The sequence below is a fragment of the Quercus lobata genome, chromosome 12 (assembly GCF_001633185.2).
Source record: "Quercus lobata isolate SW786 chromosome 12, ValleyOak3.0 Primary Assembly, whole genome shotgun sequence".
NCBI classification, from domain to species: domain Eukaryota; kingdom Viridiplantae; phylum Streptophyta; class Magnoliopsida; order Fagales; family Fagaceae; genus Quercus; species Quercus lobata.
The window spans coordinates 30,032,267-30,053,752 of record NC_044915.1 but is presented as its reverse complement, the minus strand read 5'-3'; the positions used below and the strand labels follow the sequence as shown (position 1 = coordinate 30,053,752).

The 21,486-nt window shown below is 34.0% G+C and overlaps 1 pseudogene; it reads right to left on the bottom strand.

Annotated features, from left to right (window-relative positions):
- The window catches only part of LOC115970523, a 38,672-nt pseudogene extending 17,551 nt beyond the window's left edge, over positions 1-21,121 (bottom strand).
- Between the last annotated feature and the right edge of the window lie 365 nt (positions 21,122-21,486).

Sequence of the window (21,486 nt, the reverse complement as noted above, 5' to 3'; positions counted from 1 at the left end):
AGAGAAGTCATAAATCACTCAACTCATATTTACTTGTTGAATACAATAAAATTTATCCTAACACAAACTCTTGAAAAAATCTGCAAGAAGGGAGTTTATGGCAAGAAGACTTTGTCAACTTGTATTTTTGAAACACTTTAAACAAAACTCATCATGGCATCTTAGTGTGAAACAAAAATATAAGATTGCATATAATATATAAGAAACATGTGTATTAAGAAAGAAAAGAAACAACACATGTAGAGATAGGTCAAAGAACTGTAATAACAACCTCAAATGTATATATATCAACAAGTACAAGGTTTGCTATCACAACATGATCACAAGATCTAACGTACATGAACAATGTATCAAAAAAAAGAAAAAGATACATAAAATCCTCACTATATCCCTCAAAATATGAACACTCCCCCTAACAAAAATCTCCTATACTAACCCTCCCCTTATGAGTATGACTACTCTCATATCCAAAACTACTCCATTTTTTTGTCACTAGTGATAAATGTTAAGTATGTCAAGTAGACATCTCGTCATCATTGTGTGAGCTAGAATCTCAATCCTTATCATCATCATCATTGTCGGAGTTGTCATCGTCCTTGGATGCCTCAGGAGGAGGAGAGGGAGACTCTACTAAGCCACCAAGGCGAGCCTACTGTCTGGCAATATGGCCGACACGGGTGTTCACCTGACACAACTCATCAGTGAGAGTGTCAAGGCGAGCATCCATGCGTTGAAGTTGCGCCATGATCGCATCAAGAGTTACACCTCGTAGAAGAAGAGGGAGTGAAGGTGGAAGGAGCTGAAGAAGTGGGAGGAGCAGTTGTCCCGGATCGCCTCGAATGTAGCTGTGCCTCACTCCGTTTAACGGTAGCGATGTCTATGACACACATGACATGGAAGTGGTGGGAAACGGGAAAGGGAACAAAAAAATGGCGTAGAATCCTCGTGATAGCCAAAGGGAAGATGAGCTTATCACGGGTCGCCATATCCCTATATACATCTATGATGGAAAGAATAAAATGAGAAGGAAAATGACAGTTTTTAGACCCCTTAAAATACAAACAAATTAACCTAGGTAATTAGCCAAGTGATTACTTAGTCAAATTAACGAGTCTAGGTTAACACAAATATATCATATCATGCATAACAGTGGAAAATAAATAAGACAATGACATGATCACCCAGGAAACCAAACCGGTAAAAACCTAGGGAGGATTTGACCTAGCTATCCTCAAGGTAAACTTGAATCCACTATCTTGAAAGAATCGAAGTTCATACAAAAGGACTTACAAGCACCCCCGCTTGACTTCCTAATGCTACCAACCAGTAGAACTTACTGACACGACCACGTGCAAGCTCCGAATCCATAGACTCCTTCTTTCTTGGATTCCCACCAGCTACAAGCACCCCCGCTTGTGTATTCTTTAAGCTTTAATGGCAGCAACTGAATTGATCATCAAGGTGTAGAAAATATCTCCTCTTTGAAAACCCTAAGTTTGTGTAAAGGAAAACTCCTCTAGATCTCACAAGAGATTTACACAAACCGCAATATGAGCAACACTAAAACGTGGCTAGGGTTTGCCTTTTATACTTAGGACAAATAAGAAACTCTAAAAACGTTTTAAAACAATTAGGGCTGAGTTGGAAAATTCAGCAGAAAAGCGATCTGCCCGAGCTTCGATCGGTCGAGCCTAAGCTTCGATCGATCGAGCCAGGCCGAAAGCCATAGTGCTTCCTGCATTAAACTCGATTCCAACTTTACATTGACATACAACTTTGAGCTAGCTTTAAACACTTCTAAACACATTGTTTTGATCGTGGTTTGCCAGCAATACAAATTAGAGTTCTAAATACATAAAGTCCTAAACTTTAGAACCTAATAGAAAATCTATAGTAAGATGCTCTAAAAAAGAAAGCAAAAATTGAGCACGGGGCTCGGTAATGGAGTTATAATGAGATAAAGGATGTAAAACAAAAGTCATAACCATGTTAAGAAGCCTAGGACCTTTAGCAAAGACCGTACAAGAAGTGAACTGACGATCACCCCAAATAGAAGGACGCTTAAAAAAAGAGGATATAAGCTCCTCCTTAGACACATTCCTCAGACGATCACAACCGGGTTAGTCAAGATGCGCTACCTTTGGGACATGGAGCACGTTGGATACAATATCCGGAGTGACCACGATACGCGTACCTCGAACGCGAGTAACAAAAAGAGGTACTAAATAATCAAATCCATGTATGTTGGAGTAGAACTCCTAAATAAGCACGGATGGACAAGTGACCGGGACGTCACATAGTGACTCCTAACCCTTACTACGAATGACAGTGGGTAGGTCAGTGTCGGAGAAATCTGAAAAAATGACTTCACGTTTCGAATGAATGCCTCGTCTAGAGAAGTTCTCCAAAAAGTCCTGTCAGGCTTTATCATCATGGAACCGAACATGAGAGGGAGTAGGATCAGAAGAAGTGGATGACTTGGAATGAAGAGGGTTCTGGGACGGAGTAGATTTTTATTTAGGTGCTATAGAGCAACTAATCAAGAGAGAGAGAGAGAAAGAAAGGGACAATCAGAAAAGTACCAATACAGTCAATATATAAGAATATAGAGAATTTAAAGTACGTACGCATGAAAATGAATGAGCATGTGATTTGCAATAGTAAAAACATCATGGGCTCAGCCCAATCCAATCCTACCAGCACACAATCTTTTCAACAAAGTAAACACAAATCTAAAATGCATGAAGCAGTGTTATAATGCACATGTGATGCAATGCATGATGTTTTAGATCAAATATACAAAACCCATCCCAAAATTTTGCAAAGACCTCTTTGATTTTGAAAATTCCCAAAATTTTCAACAAACCCCAAAAGTTAGGTCACAAAAGATGAAATGCATGAAGAAATGAATGAGAATGAGTCTTACTAGAGAAAAGAATTAATCTTGAGATCGAAGAACACTTGGGAAAGAGGTTTGGAGTAAGTGAGAGAGGTTTGTGAGGTGAAAAGACATGAAGCAGTCGAGAGAGATCGAGGAAATGAGATTTGAAATTGTGCGGACCCTATATACTAAATCTCTTAAATCTCGACCGATTGAGAGGTGTCGAGGTTCATAAATGTTGACAGATGCATCTATCGGGCAATTATCTAGAGGTGTCCGTAGCAAAAAGAGGCTCGTTGGATCGAGGAGCTATCGAGGAGACAAACACTTTCTCGATGGATCGAGGAGCTATCGAGATTGCGATAAAAAGAAGCTGAAGAGCTCGATAGATAGCCTAGCTGCGATAGGTGTCGAGGAGCTATCGAGATTGCTCAAAAACAGTTTTTCAAGAAGAGAAAAATACAGACATGAATGCAATCAAACATGTAACTCAATCAAGGATCCAAACAACATTTTAATCTCTTAAAAACATCTCTCAACAAGAAAAATGTTAAACACATAGATTCCAAAACACACACACACACACACTAAACAAGTCTAACCAATTTTATATTTTAAAAATAAGTTAAGACAGTTTAGTGAGCATACATTAACATAAGTATTCCTTGTGATGGTTAAATCACATTGTACCTGCACATGTATCAAAAGTAGCAAAGAATATTGCGTGTTATGTGTGAAAAACATTGCAAGATTGCATAAGTGTCTACATGTTATGACAATTTGAGATATAAGAAAATCATTTTAACTCACACACAATCATAATTGTTTGATGGGGACTATCACCTTTGAGGTACATCTTATAACTCCCACATCTCCTAGAATATACGCTTGCAATCATATATAAAGCATTTTGATTCTTTTTGTTTTTTATTTTTCTTTGAATATTTTTCTTTTAAGCAAATCATGAATGGGCAGATAAGAGAGAGAAAAGAAATACCTAATTACATTAAGCTTTTGACATTGCACTTTTGCTATGCCGAAGTATACATATGTCATTTCATGATTGGCGAACAACAGTGGTGAGATGGTTATTTATACTTTTCTCTTAGGATTTTTTAGTCCTTCTCATCAAAAAGATTGATATGAGTGTTAAGTACAAGAGATTACTTAATCTTACTCATCACAAACACAAGCCACAAAAGCTCACTTGCTTAGTTGTGCATGGAGATGCTTATCTAAGCTACAAAAGATACAAAGTTTAGAAAACTTTGTTTCAATGGCCATCTAAGGTACACAAGTACCAATGTACACAAACACACACTGTTTTTGTATTTTTTTTTTTTCTGATTTTTCAATTTTTTTATAAAATTTTTATATGAAAAAAAAAAATCAAAATTGAAAAGAAAAACAAACAAAAACAAGTTAAGTAAAGAAATGCATAAAACTAGACTGACTCAAAATAATAAAGCAAAATACACAAGTAATGCAAAACAAAAACTGGAGGGGGAGAGAGAGAATAGGTGTTAGAATTACTTGGAGCCCTTTTTCTTCCACACCTTGGAAGAACTTTTCCGTTTAGTAAATCCTTGATCAGAGGTGAGGGGGAAGAGTTAAAACCGTTCAAGTTCGAAAGGAACATGAACGCTTTGAGAAGATCTCCAAGAGGAGCAAAGGAGGATGGAAACTGATTCTAGTCTCTCGACGCGATCATGTTGTTGCTGTTTTGAGTGGCTAACCACTTGTAGCAATTAGGTCGAGTATGTCCAGCTGTGCCACAGTGATAACAGAAATGCTACTTTTTCTACTTAGCCTTTTAAGAGTTTCCCTTCTTAGCCCTTGGGTTTTTAATCTCTTTCTTATCAAGTTTAGGGGGTGTTCCTAAGATAGATTTACCCTTGTCTATGTTCTCACTAGCTAATTCATTTTTAACATCATTGTTCTCAGTTTCAATATTATTAGCAGCAGGAACAAAAATAGTATAACTAGTAGAAGCAATACTAGAAGGAAAGAAATCATACCCTAAACTGGTTTGATCGAAAGTCGATTTCTGAAGATTGAGCATCTCATCGAGCTTAGCGCTTGAAGTCTTTTCTAGTTGAGCTCTGACTTGGAACAATTCTGCCTCAAGCTTCTTGGTCTTTTCAGCCAAGAAATTGTTCTTAAATCTCAGTGCTTCAATAGTTTGATTGACTTCATCAAACTTTGTAGAGATTTCTTCTAGCTCAAGCTCCACATCACTAAGCTTCTTGGTGGCTAACCTATACAACTTCTCATGCTTTTCGGAAACCTTGTATAGCTTTGTATAGGTCGTGTGGATGGCATCTTGTTCATCTATCTTCTCAAACTTAGACTCCACCAATTCCTCCTTGATAGGCCACAAACTGAATGACCCATTGTGATAGAAATTAATTAATTAATTAGCCAAGTTATTAATTAATCAATTTATCATGCAAACGCATGGTAGCACAAACAAATCACCAATAAACTAATTATGCAGCGAAAAATAAATAACACGGTAATTTGTTTACGAATGGGGAAAACCTAACGGCAAAAACCCTACTGGGTGATTTTCAGGTCACCACTCCCGAAACTCCACTATTATCACAACAAGCGGTTACAAGTAAAGAAATCTAAGTACCTTACCAACCTACAGTTGAACCCTTACCCCAATACCCAATTGGACTTGTTCTGTAGTGACAGTTCCCTTTTCAGATGCACGACTCCCAGTACTTGACTAACCAATTGCGCGGATCCTAGTACGTGACTTCAATCACCAACTAAGAAAGTTGTTGGTTGCAAAGTTCTTTAGTTCATCCAAACGATGAAGATCAAGAAGATGCTTGGTCACAAAACCCTACGGTGCACATACACAGCAACTTCTTCAAGAGAAAGAGATGAACTAGGGCAAGAACTTCGTCTTCGGTCACAATTTGCTTGAATAGAGTTTTCTCAAACCTTGTGCAACTTGTAAACACTTTGATGGCCCTTAAACTGATCCTTTTATATGTCTAGGTTTAGGAGAAAAGAAGGCCCAAAGACATATTCTCGGATCCGAAGAAAATTAGATTGAAATTCTGAAAATCTTAAAACTCGACAGATAGCAGGTGTCGAGCAGTTGTCGAGAAGGTGTCGAGCACACTGAATGAAGAACAGATTCCTTAAGCTCGATAGATGCAGCTGTCGACCAGCTGTCGAGCTTTAATGATTTTGCATTCTGAACTTGTTTTCTTGAACAGACTTGAAAGTTTCAATACTTGATCTTGAAACAAGGTTTCTTGAAGTATTTAAAACATCCTAAATCTACCCAAATACAAGTAAAATGCGTTTTATCAAAGGATAAGCCAATTACATAAAATCATGACATATGTTCTTACAAGTGAAACACATATGTCCTAACACTCCTCTTCATCCACATCTTCAACAATCCCTTCAGTAGGATTTATGATGGTAGTGAAGGCATTCAGGATTCCATCATCCTCATTATCAGAATATCCTCAGGCTTAGTGTCACTCAATGTAGTAGCAAATGCCTTGCTCTTCCAAATAGTTTTGAGATATGTAAGACACTCTTGTTTCATGTGACTGAAGCCCTGACACCCAAAGCACTTTGGTCCTGAAGGTACGGTGTACTGACCGCCATCCCTAGCATCCTTCTTCCCTTTGTCTTGACTCTTGAATTGCGAAGAACTGGATTGCTTTCGGTCCTTGTCAAATCCTTTCGCGTTGGCATTCTTCATAAATTTCTTGAACTGCCTTGTGATATAGGATTTCATTTTAGAATCTTCATCGTCTGAAGACTTATCAGTATCACTACTTTTGGCCTTCAATGCCATGTTCTTACTCTTGCTTGATTTCTCGATCCTTGTCAAACCCAACTCATAGGTTTGCAGATTTCCAATCAACTCTGTCAAAGGAATTTTGTCAATATCCTTTAATTCCTCAATCGTTGCGATCTTGGCATGGAATCTCTCGAGTAGAGATCTGAGCACATTTTTCACAATCTTGGGTTCAGGAATGGTTTCCTCAAGATTAAATGCAGAGTTTACTATGTCCTTGAGCTTGGCATAAAACTCATCAAATGACTCATCCTCCTCCAACTTTATCTCTTCAAAGCTTGTAGTGAGTCTTTGAAACTTTGAATCTTTGACAACCTTGGTTCCTTCATAGGTTGTCTGGAGAATGGTCCATGCTTCCTTAGCAGTTTCAGTAGATGATATTTTCTTGAATTCCTCATTTGTGACTGCACTGAATAGAGCATTCATTGATTGCTGTTGAAGTTTGCCACCTTGATCTTAGCATCATCCCAATCGGCCAGTGCTTCCGTAGGCTTGGTCTAGCCTATCTCCATAGCTTGCTACACTTTCTCATTTAAAGATTGCAAGAAAGCTCTCATGCGTACTTTCCAGTATGCATAGTTAGTGTCATTAAATAAAGAAGTTATAATAAGAGAATGTCCTCCATCCATGACAAACAGGGGTCAATGGATCACATAGCAAAGATTAACCCTAATCAGAGTGTGCCTGCTCTAATACCACTTGATAGGCCAAGAATGTATTGACCCTTTATGATAAATTAATTGATTAATTAGCCAAGTTTATTAATTAATCAAATTAACATGCAATGTACGTGGCAGCACAAACAAATCACCAATTAACTAAAGTATGCAGCAGAAAATAAATTGACACGGTGATTTGTTTACGAATAGGAAAAACTTACATGGCAAAAACCCCCTTTGGGTGATTTTAAGGTCACCACTCTTGAGAATCCACTATTATTACAACAAGCGGTTACAAGTAAATGAATCCTAGTACCTTATACCAACCTACAATTGAACGCTTACCCTAATACCTAATTGGAATTGCTTTGTAGTGACAATCTCTTCTTTTCAATGCACGGCTCCCAATACGTGACTAACCAATTGTACGGATCCTAGTACGCGACTTGATCACCAACTTGAGAAGGACGTTGGTTGCAAAGTTCTCCAATTTATCACACGATGAAGATCATGAAGTTTCTTGGTCACAGAACCCTACGGTGTATAAACACAGCAACTTCTTCAAGAGAAAGAAGAACTAGGGCAAACTAGATTTCCGGTCACACCTTTCTTCACACTTGTGGAATTGTGCTCTTGTGCAACTCTGCGTAACCTTTTATGTCCTTTAAAATAATCGTTATATATGTTTAGGGTTGTGAGAAAGGAAAGCCCAAACATACATCCATGGATTGGATGAAAACTAGCTTGAAAAACAAAATTTCATAAACCTCGATAGATAGCCATCTATCGAGCTAGCTGTCGAGCCACAGGCTTCAGCAGCTTTTAAACCTCGATAGATGCTAGCTGTTGAGCTTTAAAATCCTGCACTTTCTTACTTGATTCTTGGACAGACTTGCATGGCTTTAACACTTGAACTTGAAACCTTATTTCTTGAAGTATTAAACTCATCCTAAATCTACCAAATTACAAGTAGAGTGAGTTTTGTCAAAAGATTAGCTAATTACATAAAATGTTGACATATGTTCCTAACATCAAATCACATATATACTAACATTAACCATTCTTTAATGATTTAATGGTCTAGATTTTGCCATGTTACCATTCAACTAACAATAATCTTAATTGTTTTATTTGTAATATTATTTTATTATTTTAAGAGTATTATTAGTGGAATGCTGACATAGTAGAATCTAAACTCTTAAATCATAAAAGAGTTGTTATGATTTAAAGAAATCTATTGGTAGAGTACCTTAGGAAATCTAGAGGATCTAAATCTCGATAAATTACATTGTTTGGTAATGCTGCAACACCATTTAAAATCCACTCATTATAAATAACAAAAAAATAACTGGTTAAAATTAAAGAGTACACATAAATAGAAATAGAGAGGTGATCAAATCAAGAGAGAGGCTATAAAGACACGGAAAAAGAAACAGGAAGAGAGAGAGGCAATGAAGACACGGTGAAAGAAACAGAAAAAGAGAGAGGCAATCCTGCCTCTGCCAGTCCCCTCACCATACTCCGATCACCAGAATTGCAGACACACAGTCTCTTTCGTTCTGATTCTCCTTTTCCTTTGACAAATTCAGCCGTTCTCTTTGTATTTCTTAAAATCAAAAACCCTAACCATTGAGTTCTCTTTCCATCAGCCCAGCCTCCACCTATATACCGCCAGGAAAAACCCACTTAAAACATCAAGCGGTTGGAAGTAAAGCCTCAATCACAACCAACCCGATTAAAAGAAAAGAAAAAATCAAAAACTTCCATTGCCCATGTATCCATAGTTTGCAATTAGAGAACATCTTTTAATTTCTTTACCGGTTAGTTTTCTCTTTACATTTCAGTTTGTGCATTAATTATGATTAGTTTTTTATAATTTGGCTGGATTCTTTTTTTATTTAACTTTCTGTGTTATATTTTTGATTAAGGTATTTGAGTTAGATTTGGTTTTATTTTGGGTATTTGGTTAAATTGATGTGTGGGTATCTATTTATGTTGTCCTGTTAAAAATAGAGCAATAGATTATTCTACAAAAAAAAAAAAAAAAAGAATATAAGCCACACGAATAGGGTATGTTAGGTTCTAAGAAATTAGGAACTAATGTATTAGAACTTCAATTTGTATTATGTTGGCAAACCATGATCAAAACATAGAGTCTAGGTTTAGGCTTGCTCAAAGTATGTTGATTTGTGAAATTGGAATCGAGTGATTGCAGAATTTATTGGACTAAATTTGCAAGGGTCGATTGATCGAAAATTAGACTCGATCGATCGAACCACGTGTAGATTTATTTTTCTGCAGAGTTCCAGTTCAGCCCAAACTCTACTTAAACGTATTAGGGTTCAAGTAAAACTCTCCTATATATAAGGGAAACCCTAGAACGTTTTTTGGAGTTGTTTTTAGAGAGATTAGAGTGCCTCTTGTGCTTCTTTTTATTTTTAGGGTTTTGTACCCAAAGGCTCTCTAAAGGTTACTCATATTGCGGTTTGTGTAAATCTCTTGTGAGATCTAGAGGAGCTTTCCTTTACACAAACTTAGGGTTTTCAAGGAGGAGATATTTTCTACACCTTGATGATCAAAACAGTTGCTGCCATTAAAGCTTAAAGAATACACAAGCGGGGGTGCTTGTAGCTGGTGGGAATCCAAGAAAGGAGTCCGTGGATTCGGAGTTTGCATGTGGTCGTGTCAGTAAATTCTATTGGTTGGTAGCATTAGGAAGTCAAGCGGGGGTGCTTGTAAGTCCTTTTGTATGAATTTCGATTCTTTCAAGATAGTGGATTCAAGTTTACCTTGAGGATAGCTAGGTCAAATCCTCCCCAGGTTTTTACCGGTTTGGTTTCCTGGGTGATCATATCTTGCGTTATTTATTTTCCGTTACTTTGCATGATTTGATCTTTATTATTGTGATAACCTAGAGTTGTTTAATTGGACTAAGTAATAACTTGGCTAATTACCTAGGTTTAATCAATTGTTTAAGGGGTCTAAAAACTGACAAGTGGTATCAGAGTAGGTTGCTCTTTTGTTTTAGATCTTTTGATCTAAGAGCTGATCCTTGACCCTTGTTGTCATGGATAATTTGAATTGTATTTCTGATCATGTTTCTGCTCATGCTTCTGTTGATTTTATTGATGCCTGTGAAACTCTTCGTAAGGAATCATTGAAATCTATGAAAATTGCTAAGAAATTCAAGGAAGAGTTAAAATTGGCTAATCTTGAAAAAGAGGAATTGGTTGTTAGATTAGATGAATCTATTAAAAAGAATGAATTTTTGAGAGATCAAATTTCCTCTCAAGATGAGAAGATGAAAAGCTTGGAACAAGAGTTAGTTGAATCTAAAGCTAAAATTGAAAATTTGACTTGTACCAAGCCTGCTGTTGATAACAGAAGTGTTTCTGCTTCTCTTAAGCTTAAAACTGAGAAAATTTATATCCCTCATTTCAAGAGGAATAATAAAGAAAAAGCTTATTTTGCTAGGTTAGACAAAGGTAAAAGTTCTGATGTAGACGCTGAAATTTTTAAACCTAAGTCTAAACCTACTGTTAGAGAGCATAATAAATCTATTTTTGTGCCTACTTGTCACCTTTGTGGTGTTGTTGGTCATATTAGACCAAATTGTTCTTTGTTGAGGCAAAAACCAAAATCTGAGACTAGATTTGTTGTTAGGAATACTAATGTTTCTAAATTTGTTCCTGTTTGTCACTTTTGTGGTGTCTCCGGTCACATTCGTCCTAATTGTCATAAACTGAAATTTAAGCATTCTGTGTTTCAATCTAGGATATGTGATGATATTTCTCCTGCCATAAGTCCATATAAATTGTTTCATATTATTTTGAAAAATTTAAGCTTGTTGGCTTGTGAAAGGAATTTGCAGGATTTTAGTCTTTCTCAGAAGATTGGTGTAATCCCTCATATACACTCTACTTCACATGGATTTTCACCTACAAAGCCGAAGACTCGTGCTATATGGGTGAGAAATGATTCTCCAAGGTGAGTGTTGTTAACTTGTCCCTGATTTAATTCTTTCAATTGTTTATGGACATGTTTTGTTTTTGTTTTTGGTTGTTTTTTTTTTTAGATTGGTTTTTTATTAAAAAAAAAAATCCAAAAACATTGAAAATTTTCAAAAAGACAAAAATATTTTATTTTGTGTCTTGTTTTATTTGTTTTGAGGATTACATGAATTATGATATCTCTCTTGATTTAGAACATGCTTGACATTGTGGAGAAACTTGAAAGCTGTTTTTGATTTTATGTGAGTATGTACTAGTTTGTACATGTACTCAAGGGTTAATTAAGAAATTGATATTTCTTGTTTGTATACCCTCTATAGCTTAGTTAAGTACTGTCGTGCATTGCATTTGCATTGTTCATTTAGCATAATGTGTGCTTTTTGTTTTTGGTCATATAGTTTTAAAACCAAAAAGATTTTTGTGTTTTGTATTTTACATCTTGGATTTATAATCAAGGATTGGCCATATTATCTTTACATAACAAGTTTATGTACCTTGTTTAGCTTTGATGAGCTTATTTATTGCACTTGACTAGTTGAAACTTTGTAGTGCATGTTGTGTGGGAAAGTTGTTTATGGTTTTGATCACTTTGTCTTGATCTTGAAGTCACATGTTTTTTGACTGTCGGACTTGAACCTTTTGAGAAAGGCATAAATAACCATCTCACCACTGTTCACTAGCCAATCATGAACACCTTAGTGCATATCATAAGATTTTGTGCTTGAGAAAGTGTAGCACATGTACAAAAAGAACATAAGGTGAAGCCTCGGTTTAAATTTCTTAATACTTAAAATTGGTGTGTACTATTAGGCTTGATGCCAAACTCAGATGACTTAAAATTGGTATGTATATTATGAGGCATAAATACAAGAAACTTACATGATTGCAAGTTTATGATCTAGGAGATGTGAGAGTTATATGATGTAACTCTTTAGGTGATAGTCTCTTTTAAATTCTATGTGATGAATTTTGTAGACTTTGTGATTGATTGCTATTCACATATCACCTCACATGTATCTCAAGCTTTTGCTAGTTGCACACACTACACAAGTTATTCTTTGTTAAACTCGGTACATTATATTGTGTGTGATCTTGTTGTGACCATCCAAGATTAAAAGTTCCTGGATTTTGATGCAAAATGTCTTTAATATTTGAGTTTTGGAGTCAAATTGGTTGAAAAATTTGTTTTTGGAAAATCTGGGTTGAATTCAAGTGTTTTTGAAAAACTATTAATCTCGTACTCATGCATTTCATTCATGAAATATTGTGCTTTGAGGAGTTTCTGCATCAAATTACTCTGTTTTTTCAAAAATTTGATTTTTCCATGCATCATGTATGTTTAGGATTCACATGTATTGCATTGTTTTTGTATCCATCTTGCAGTTTTGCAGTCATATCTTTCATTATTTTCACACATAACATGCATACACTTTACTACATTGGGTACTCAACTTGATAAAAAATTGATTGATTAATTTTTGAGCAATGTACTTTCTAGTATATGCCTTTTTTATGTGTGAACTATAGAAAATATTTTTCTTAAGAGATATGATCGATAATCAATGTGCAAATATTTTCTCTACTCATGCAACTGTTTATGGGTCGCATAGTGCCATGTTTGCATTTTATTGAAAGAGAGAATATTTTTTCTTCATGTGTATCCTCAACTTAGTTTTTTTTTTAAAACTTAGTTTGTGTCTTTTTCTTTATCCCCAACCCCTTTATTTTTCCCCAAAACTATTTTTCCCAAAACTTGTTTTTTTTTTCCTATTTTTATAGGGGGAGAAATTTTTTTTAACCTTTGTGGTTCATAGGGGGAGTTGTCTCTATTTCCTATAGAGTTGAATTGTTTTGTATTCCCTTCTTTCTCTATTTTCTCTTACTCTGTTGCGTATGTTTTCTGTCAACTCTTTGTTTGAGTAGTCTTTGTCAATGCGTGACAAAAAGGGGGAGAGATTTAGATGAAATGTGTGGAAAATACAAGAATGTTCTGTTTAGGGGGAGTTAACATTGAGTTAACATTGTTTTTGATGTATCTAACTTAGGGGGAGAGTTAGATTGCATATTTGTTGATTTACTGTTTTTGTTTTTCTGTCACACATGCGTTTATGCGTTTGTTAAGTGTTTCAGGAAATATACAGGTTGATTTAATCATGCTGCTATCTACACTTGCAACTAATAGATAGTAGTTAAGTTGAATTATTTTTGGGCTATATGTAACTTTGAGCATTTCATGTTTGTGATGTGTTTTGTCACAAATTGCCAAAGGGGGAGATTGTTAGGTTCTAAGAAATTAAGAACTAATGTATTAGAACTTCAATTTGTATTATGTTGGCAAACCATGATCAAAACATAGAGTCTAGGTTTAGGCTTGCTCAAAGTATGTTGATTTGTGAAATTGGAATCGAGTGATTGCAGAATTTATTGGACTAAATCTGCAAGTCTCGATCGATCAAAAATTAGACTCGATTGATCGAACCATGTGCAGATTTATTTTTTTGCAGAGTTCTAGTTCAGCCCAAACTTTACTTAAACGTATTAGGGTTCAAGTAAAAGTCTCCTATATATAAGGGAAACCCTAGAACGTTTTTTGGAGTTGTTTTTAGAGAGATTAGAGTGCCTCTTATGCCTCTTTTTATTTTTAGGGTTTTGTACCCAAAGGCTCTCTAAAGGTTACTCATATTGCGGTTTGTGTAAATCTCTTGTGAGATCTAGAAGAGCTTTCCTTTACACAAACTTAGGGTTTTCAAGGAGGAGATATTTTCTACACCTTGATGATCAAAACAGTTGCTGCCATTAAAGCTTAAAGAATACACAAGCGGGGGTGCTTGTAGCTGGTAGGAATCCAAGAAAGAAGGAGTCCGTGGATTCGGAGCTTGCACGTGGTCGTGTCAGTAAGTTGTACTGGTTGGTAGCATTAGGAAGTCAAGCGGGGGTGCTTGTAAGTCCTTTTGTATGAACTTCGATTCTTTCAAGATAGTGGATTGAAGTTTACCTTGAGGATAGTTAGGTCAAATCCTCCTCAGGTTTTTACCGGTTTGATTTCCTGGGTGATCATATCTTGCGTTATTTATTTTCCACTGCTTTGCATGATTTATTAACGTGGATCTCTTTGAGGGATGCTGTTATGATCTAGGTTTTTCAATTAGGAGTAGTTTTGTTTAATTAGTTTAAATAGATGGGTTAGATTTGGGTTTGAGAGATTTTGGTTAGAAGTTGTTTTGTTTAGGGTATCTAACTTGGCTTAAATGGGTTTTAAGTATCTAGAATCGATTTTGCCCATTTGGGTCACTTTTATTTTGAATTTGCTTTCCCATTCAAATTAAGATGAAGATTTGTTCTATCACTCAAAACACAATTCTTTAATAATCAAAACCACACCAAAGTTATATTTTATAATTTTATTTTTTTGGGTTTGTTGTTTCTGAATGGTCACTTTATAAAAACCAGGGTGAATTTGCGAAGAAATTTTATATTGGATGCCTCCTCTGCTTGATCACTTTAGAAGTGTAAGATGTTTAATTGTCTCTATCCAACTTCACTACTGACTCTTTTGTTTTTTATTTTTTATTTTTATAGTAGTTATTTTCAAATTTGACATTTGGTATCTTTTCTTTTCATTCATGATTCCTTAATGTGATATCTTATAATTAGAACTGTTTTTGGCTTTAACACAGGAGAAAGTTTTAAGATTCAAATAATAGAAAAATTGCCAAATCATTTTTCTCAAACTTTTTTAGAATACTTCAATTTCATATTAATTTGATAAGATTTTTGAATGTTCTTATTGCCTATATCTTAGCTTATGTATTATGTCTTTATATTAACTAATGAAATGTTTCAACAATACATGTTATGGATCATGTTATAGTGACTTGGATATCCCTGCAATATATATATATATATATATATATTTATATATATTTGTATGTTCTATTAGTGCTCTCAATCATGTTATGATATTAGAATTGTAATTAGATTGGTCCATGAAAGAATCATCCTTCAATTGTGTTCTTTGTGGACATCATTATAAAAAAATACATGTATCATTTGTGTATGGTATGTTAATGCTCTCAATTATGTTATGAAACTAGAATCATAGCAGATTGCAATATAGAAAACCATAATTTCACTTAGAAAGCATTAAAAATTGCTATACACTCTAAACTTTCAGATTTTACAAAATAATGTTGCAGAGGAGATGTGTTAGAGCAGTAGATCGTAGTGATTATTGAAAGGATGGAGGGAAGGTGTAAAAAAAAAAAAAAAATCAATTGGTGATTTGTTTACTATTGATTACCATTGTGTCTTATGTATGTGTTAAGAAATATTAGATTGAAGATCAAGTTATTCACTTATTTATACACAGTTATAATTAAAAAAGAAGAAGAAGAAGTTATATGCAGTTTTGCACACGACTTTTATTTCCTTGACTTTGGTCTATGGTACTATAAACCTTAGTAACTTTTCCACTATATTTTTGTTTCTTTTGTTTAAGTTTGTATGAGAAGGTGCTTTTTTGAAATTAAATTTGAATTATATATATATATATATATATATATATATATATTAATTCCAATTACTTGGGACTTGCTCTCTGCAATATTCAATTCTGTTTGACCTTTTTATTTCTTTAGCAAATGTAAATGTTTATGTTTTTATTCATTTTCTTTTCAATGCTAGGCTTCTTAATTCAGTGCATCTGTAATTAATAATCCTAAAAATTAATATTAGTGACTGTGTACAATTTAGTATGGAAGAAGATGGCAACTCATTTTAGATGATTGATTACAGAAATCAAGCCTGCGTACATCTTACGCCTATTTCCTTTGTTATATGTGAATAAATTGAGTCTTGCACGAATTAGGATATGTATCATAGATGTGTATATATTGTGCATTCTTAAACTGAGATGTATGTTGATTTTTTTTCCCTATCTTTAGGAAAAGTTATTTAGATCTAATTATAAGTTGTTGGCTTACTTTTTTTTTTGGGGGGGGGGGTGTGTGTGTGTGTGGTGGTGATGGTATGTTTCTCTACTCTACTTTTAAGTTCTAACCATGTTGCAAGTTATATGCTCAACTTTGAACTTGGATTTTGACCTAATGTAGTTTGCAATTAGCATGCTTTTCTTTTAGGGTTTGTATTATTCTTGCACTACATAGATGCCTTTGATGCCAGTAAGCTATTACTGTGGGAGAAACATTTTAAGAATAACATCAACATTTTAGTCGAGGATCCATGTGGTATGAGTGAACTAGGCTTTAGTTACATGGTGATGGATGGCATTATCCTTGGGTTCTATAAAATTTTCATATCCATGCGGGCAAGGTGATATTTCATTTTTTTGTTATGGAATTCGGTGCTGCTTGAGAATTGATTAGCTATGATCAAATCCAATTCAGCTTCGCTACAACATCAAGTATTTGTAATCTATAACAACTTTGGTTCTGATTCCAAGTTCATTTCCTTTTTTTGATGCCATCAAGTTTATTCCCTTTAATTCTTACACTGTGTCATTTAGTTTGGTAGGAATTCCTTAAAAAATAAAAAATAATAATAATATAGCACATGTTTGCATTTGATTAGACTAAGGAAAGGTTTAAGCAGGTGCTGCTTTTTCTTTTTATGTTGGTATTCTTTTATAAATATAGCACATCTCTGCATTTGATTATTTTGTGCTTTTTTATCAAAAGGAAGTTATTGTAGATTTAGATGGTGATTGATATATATATATATATATATATCATATATCATATATCATATCTAATCTAATATCTAATACTATATATAAAATTAGAAACTTTTCCCTACATTAAGGTTGTGTTACCACATAGGAAAAAAAAAAATACTTATCTAACTTTTAGCCATATTTACGATTAAAAAGTGAAACATTGTACTGTTTCATTAGTTGTACCATTTGAAGGTTAAATTTTTGTCAAATGTTAAATAAAAACTCAAACAAAGAGATGAATCAGTTGGGCAGAGAGTATTTGGGTATTTTGGTCAGATTGATTTTAAATCTTTGATTTCTATTTCTAGGTTAGATTTTGTTTTGATAAAGGTATTGGTTAGAATCTGCATTCTTTAGGTATTTGTGTCACATTTGGTTTGCTTTTGTTTAGAGTACTTGGGTTAATTGGTTTTGGGTATTTGTCAATGATGTTTTTAAAATAGATAAAAACAAACACAATCATGCCTTTCTTTTCCTTTTTCTTAAGAGATGGGAATGGTGACAATCTTAAGTTTGGAAGATTGTATATTTTTTTCCACAGTGATAGTTACCAATTCCTATAGATAACCAAAACTCCAAAAGGCCCATTAAATATTCTTTGGGTTTAAATTTAATGGTAGAGTGAATTATGTCCATGGAAATAATAGTGATTTTAATGATTCTATGTGCGTGTGTGTGTATATGTATATATTTTATCCTTACCTGTGTTTGTTTAATCCATATAATCATTGTTAAAATTAGAGATATGCACATGTCTTGATTACTGTCTTAATTTGTAGCTGATATTTCTGTTATAATTGTTAAAATTATGCTTTGAACTTGATTTGATGTACTTTGCTAAGTTTGATGTTGAAATAAGCTTTATTCTGAATTAATATATTAGGGGTATATAGAAACAGGCATATAAGAATATTTGGGTTCAGGCTTACTGCTTATTGCCTTCATATAACAGTATCATGAAATAATGTTTGTAGATATTGATTTAAAGGTGATTGCTTTTGCTTTCTCTTGAAATTTTTTTTAGTGCATTGGGAGATATCTTGAACCTACTCATTCATTTCTTATTTAGTTTCTTACTTTTTTTCTCAATGGATTTTCTTGCCTCTTTTTATTTTATTTTATTTTTATTTTTTAACTTCATCAATTGATGTATTATGTGATTATACCATTTAGTTGAGTTATGATGCTAGCAATTTGCTGCTATGGAACTCATTTGACCAAAGCAAATAAAATTTGAGCTGACAACAATTTTTTCTTTTCATGTTTCCTTTTTTAGGTGTATCTCTTGAACCTATTTGATTGCATATTAATTGGAAATGTTCATAGTTCGTATAATATTGCATTCATAAATCTAATATATCAAATGAGGCTTTAGAAAATTGGAGTCATCATTGTAATGGATGGGCAAATTCATGAAATATGCCCACTTTAATTTTTTTATTTTTATTTTTTTTATGTAAGTTTTATTTATTTATTTAGTTATTTATTTATTTTTATGTAAGTTGTGTAAGCTTTTTGTTGTAAAATTGGTAATACCTTTAGCATTTTCCATATGTTCTTATGTTTCAATGCTTTGATTGGGGAGTTTTGTTGTGTGCTAATATTTTGCATGGGAAATCATAGGTGAGACATCATCAATATTTCGAAGCAGAGTAGAAATGATTATACATGGGGGAATATTACTATAAAACTGGTAGAAGCATATGGTAGGGTAAAGATGTGCTTAATAGGTCGGGTTTGAGGATAACAATTTTTTTTTTTTCAAATTTTGCTGGAAGGGTAAAGATTGTTGAGAATTTGTGCCATTTTAAGAATAAATGGCAAATATAGTAGGCAAGATCACCATTGAGCAATTGTAGGTAATGAGAGTTTTAGTAGGGATGGCATTAACAGAATAAGATCATTGGTCCCTTCGTAAGTGTTTGTTTCCTATTAATTTGTTTCTTCTCTTCTACTTATTTCATACTTCAATAACTATGTTCTCTCGAACCCATAACCTTTAAAAAAACTTTGAACCAATTAGTTAGAACTTATGAGATTTCGATTAACATTTTCTCTAGATCATGTGTTAATGCTATGTTATGACTATCTTTTAGAAGAACACCTGCACATTAACATCATTATCTGAACAACTAACCATCCACCCCCTTCTCTATTTTACCATCACATTAAGTATAATATATTAAGTTGATTTTTTTATAATTCTTAAAATGATCCTGCGCATTGTGTGGGTTAAACATTAGTTGAGATAATTTCTAAAACACCAAATGCATGGGTAAATTATAAGTAATAATGATCTAGAAATAAAATTTTTGGAAAGAGAAGCTGTAAACCTGAGATACAAGGAGTGAGAACGCCGTCCCCAATCAACATGGAAGTTCCAAGCATTGTGGCGAACAGTAAGATTTGCTTGGCAAAGTTGCTGTTCTCTAACGCAGACTTGAGCCACGATGCCATCTGTACACGACGATTTGGCAATTCAAGCTCGTAGTTTGACACTTCAAAGTCCTCAGCCTGTTGATTTGGGATAAAACCCACTTTGGCATACCGGCGCGGCATAAGAGAGAGTATAAGGCAAATGTCCCTCCTGAAATTTATTTTCATTATGTAGTATAAAATAAGGGTTATTATGTCTATGAAAATTCGGAAGTGAAAAGTAGTACACAGCCAGATTACTATAGCCTTAATTGAAGACTAGTCTTGATTCTTCAACACAAATAAATATCATGCATGTGATGCAATTTTGATCCATTATTATGTTAATTTACCGATTGTCTTAAAAGTTTAAACTATTAAAATATGGTAAATTTAATCATTTAACCACACAATTTTAACATTTTTTCCTCACATGTGGACTAAAATTACATTTGTAATAGGTAAAGCTCAACACATGGGATTTTAAATGAGAGGTAAAGTGGAGAAGAAAGAGATCAAATTCATGACCTCCTACTCTGATACTATGTTAAATTACCAATTTTTTCCAAAGTTTAAGTAATTAGGATAAGACAAATTTAATCATTTAACAACTTACTTTTAACATATTAGACATTCAATTGATTAAAAGGTCCAGTTAATGTCTGCTTTTAGGGCATACATTAATCATCAATTTTAAGAAATTTTTTATAGAAAATTGAAAAAACTGTTAAAAAAAAAAATCAATTACTTAGAGCATATGTTAGTAAAACCCTTAATTAAAAGTCAACTTTAAACTTTTTCAAACATGATTTAAAAAATGGAGTTTTTGTCAAACATTCTTAAAGTTCAAACCTAAAAATTTTGAGAAAAGGTTTTAACAGAAGAAATTTTATGCTAACAATAAAAATATATTACCAGAAAACAAAATTTGGTACAATGATTTACTTTTTTTCTTGCATGGCCTTTACTTAAACCACCCAAATTTTTAATTGTAACATGAAGAGAAATTTTTTTGTAGTAGGATATCTTACCTTCGCCATTATCATTGGCCTCAAACAATCAACACGTACTGGATGAGAGTAATTAAGGTGATGTTATAGAAGATCAAAGAAAGTACTCCTAGGATATCGTCGTTGTGCGAGATACCATTGGGGAAGATGCTGGAATACACGTATAGTGATGTACCAACATCCCCGTACACCACTCCAATACTTTGAAATGCTAGACGCAATATTACTGACCATCCCACAGCCTAAACAAAGAAAGTTATTCCAAAAGATGTAAATTTTGAGTCAAATGCCAATCAAAACATGTCTACCTACTTGTGCCATGCAAGAAAAATTGATAATTATGAATATTTATATTAGTATTTAGTAATGATGGAAAAATAATTGATGTGTGATGTGGGACATGGAAATTAACCTTGGAGTGATGGCCATGATGAGGACCAGGAAAGCTGCGGGACTTGATGTCCGGAGAGTCGTCTCTGCGTAACTTTGCTCTTGAAAGATTCTTCTCTTTGATCTCTTGAGAAACTTCCTCTGTTTCGTTAGTAATGGCTTCTTGTAGTACTACATCATCAGCCATGTTTTGAATAACTGCAGAAATTACGGATGCAAAAGAGAGGGAGAGAGAGAGAGGTAACGGTACTTATTGAAAGTCGAGGGCACAGTGGCATATTTATAAGCAATACTCGCAATTTAAAAACCCACAAGTTTTTTTTAAGAGGGTGCAACTTTAAAGGCCAAGGTAATGTCTCATCATTTTTTATTTTAAATATAATCAATAAGTTTGCTGCCTACTGTTATATTCGCTGGGAAAGGGCCGGGGTGGGATCCAAATCAAGATATCTAGAAAGAGATGATATGATTATTTTACATATATATCTTTCAATTATTAGATTTGATTGGGGTGATGTGATATTATTTGATGTTATATATTTTTTCGATTAA